Genomic DNA, 2,703 nt, shown 5'->3' with positions numbered 1-2,703 from the left:
AGATAGGGAGAGGGAGGAGAGATAGGGAGGGAGAGGGAGGGAGAGGAAAGGAGAGAGAGAGAGGGAGGGAGAGGAGAGAGGAGGAGAGGAGAGAGGGAGGGAGGGAGAGGAGAGGAGGAAGAGATAGGGAGGGAGGGAGAGAGGGAGGGAGGGAGAGGAGAGGAGAGGAGAGAGGGAGGGAGGGAGGGAGAGGAGGAAGAGAGAGGGAGGGAGGGAGAGAGGGAGGGAGGGAGAGGGGAGGAGGGAGAGAGGAGAGAGGTGTGAGAGGGGAGAGGGATGGAGAGGAGGAAGAGAGAGGGAGAGAGGGAGGGAGAGGAGGAAGAGATAGGGAGAGGAGAGAGGGAGGGAGGGAGGGAGGGAGGGAGAGGAGAGGAGGAAGAGAGAGGGAGGGAGGAGAGAGGGAGGGAGGGAGAGGGGGGGGGGAGGGAGAGGAGAGAGGGAGTGAGGGAGGTGGGGGAGAGGAGAGGAGAGGGGGGGGGGGAGGAAGGGAGGGAGGGTGAGAGGAAGAGGAGAGAGGGAGCGGAGGGAGGGAGTGAGGGAGGGGGAGGGAGAGGGAGGGAGGGGGAGGGAGGGAGAGAGAGAAGGAGGGAGGATAGAGAGTGAGGGAGGGAGGGAGAGAAGGAGGGAGGGAGGGAGAGGGAGGGAGGGAGAGAGAGAAGGAGGAAAGGAGGAAGGGAGGGAGAGAGAGAGAGAGAGAGAAAGGAGGGAGGGAGAGGGAGAGGAGAGCGGAGGATGAGGTAGAGAGGAGAGGAAGAGGAGAGAGAGGAGAGGGAGGAAGAGGAGAGAGGAGGGGGAGGAGGAGAGAGGGAGGGAGGGAGAGGAGGGAGGGAGGGGAGAGGAGGAAGAGATAGGGAGGGAGGGAGAGGAGGAAGAGGGAGGGAGGGAGGGAGAGGGGGAAGAGATAGGGAGGGAGAGGAGAGGAGGGAGAGGGAGGGAGGGAGGGAGAGGAGAGAGGGAGGGAGAGATAGGGAGAGGGGGAAGAGATAGGGAGGGAGGGAGGGAGGGAGAGGAAAGGAGAGAGAGAGAGGGAGGAAGAGATAGGGAGGGAGGGAGAGGAGGAAGAGATAGGGAGGGAGGGAGAGGAGGAAGAGATAGGGAGGGAGGGAGAGGAGAGGAGAGAGGGAGGGAGGGAGAGGAGAGGAGAGATAGGGCGGGAAAGGAGAGGAGAGGAGAGGAGAGAGGGAGGGAGGGAGAGGAGAGGAGAGATAGGGAGGGAGAGGAGAGGAGAGATAGGGAGGGAGAGGAGAGGAGAGATAGGGAGGGAGAGGAGAGAGGGAGGGAGGGAGAGAGGGAGGGAGGGAGAGGGAGGGAGAGGAGAGGAGAGAGAGGGAGGATGGAGTGGAGGGGAGAGAGAGAAAGGGAGGAGGGAAGGGAGGGAGGGAGAGGAGGAAGAGATAGGGAGGGAGGGAGGGAGGGAGAGGAGAGGAGAGGAGGAAGAGATAGGGAGAGGAGAGGAGAGGAGAGAGGGAGGGAGGGAGGGAGAGGAGAGGAGAGGAGGAAGAGATAGGGAGGGAGGGAGAGGAGGAAGAGATAGGGAGAGAGGAAAAGAGGGAGAGAGGGAGGGAGGGAGGGAGAGGAGAGGAGAGGAGGAAGAGATAGGGGGAGGGAGGGAGAGAGGGCTGCGAGATAAAGGGATTTCGGACTGCCTCGGGGAAGGTAAATAGGGAGAGGGGGAAGAGGGGGAAGAGGGGGAGAGGGAGGGAGAGAGAGAGAGGGGGAGAGGGTGGGAGGGTGGGTGGGTAGGAGGAAGAGAGAGAGAGAGAGAGAGAAGAGGACAAGAGGGAGATAGGAGGAGAGAGAGGAGGGAAGAGAGAGAGAGAGGAGGGTGAGAGTGAGAGAAGAGGAGAGGTTGAGAGAGAGAGAGAGAGAGAGAGAGAGAGAGAGAGAGAAAGAGAAACGGAAAGAAAGACAAAGAGAGAGAAAGAGAAGGAAAGAAAGACAAAGAGATAAAGAGAGAGATCTTATCATCAATCATCAGTAAAATAACAGAGAAAAAGCAATCCCTTCACACCTGAAAGACTACTCTAATAAAAATCATCTACTGTCAACCCGTAAGTTTGGCTTCCGTAACAACCGTTCTGCAACCGACACGCAGATGCTGATGACGTCAGAAAAGACATTTGTAAGAGACCGAAGCGCTGTTCTTGAAGGAAAATTTAACAGGGATTGGCATCTCGGCTGGCAGGAAAAAAAACGAGATGATGATGCGTTGAAATCAGATTCTTAGATCTGTTTAAACACTATTTAGATGACAGACAGATGAGGGTAATTCTAAATACTCTGACTACTATATCATTAAGACAGGTAGTACTCAAGGACTAACAGTGGACCCTTTGATGTGGAACATTTTCTTTAACACTTGCTCCACCTGATCCCGAAGCCAAAGCTTTGTAGGGGACGAAGGCAATGTATCATTTAGCTATGAGTCCACAAGCAAGATAACGCTATCGCAAGATTAGCGACATTTAATCACAACAAAAATCGAGCTGGAGGGGGGGAGGGGAGGGGTGTGGAGATAGGATGGTTCCTTTGCTCCGAACAAAAAACCAGTTCATGGGACATCGAGAGACGGACAATTCACAGTGTCACGCCATGGAAATAGAAGTTCTGGGATCGACTTCGACAAAACCCTTCAAGCCTTCAAAAAACTAGCGAGGAGGGCTTAGGAATTCGCAGAACTCGCCTCATCAGGAAGATCAGTTG

This window comes from Penaeus japonicus, unplaced genomic scaffold (assembly GCF_977035675.1).
Source record: "Penaeus japonicus unplaced genomic scaffold, GWHDUDI00000001_assembly GWHDUDI00000008, whole genome shotgun sequence".
In the NCBI taxonomy this organism is placed as follows: Eukaryota; Metazoa; Arthropoda; class Malacostraca; order Decapoda; family Penaeidae; genus Penaeus; species Penaeus japonicus.
Note: the sequence above shows the minus strand (reverse complement) of the source record.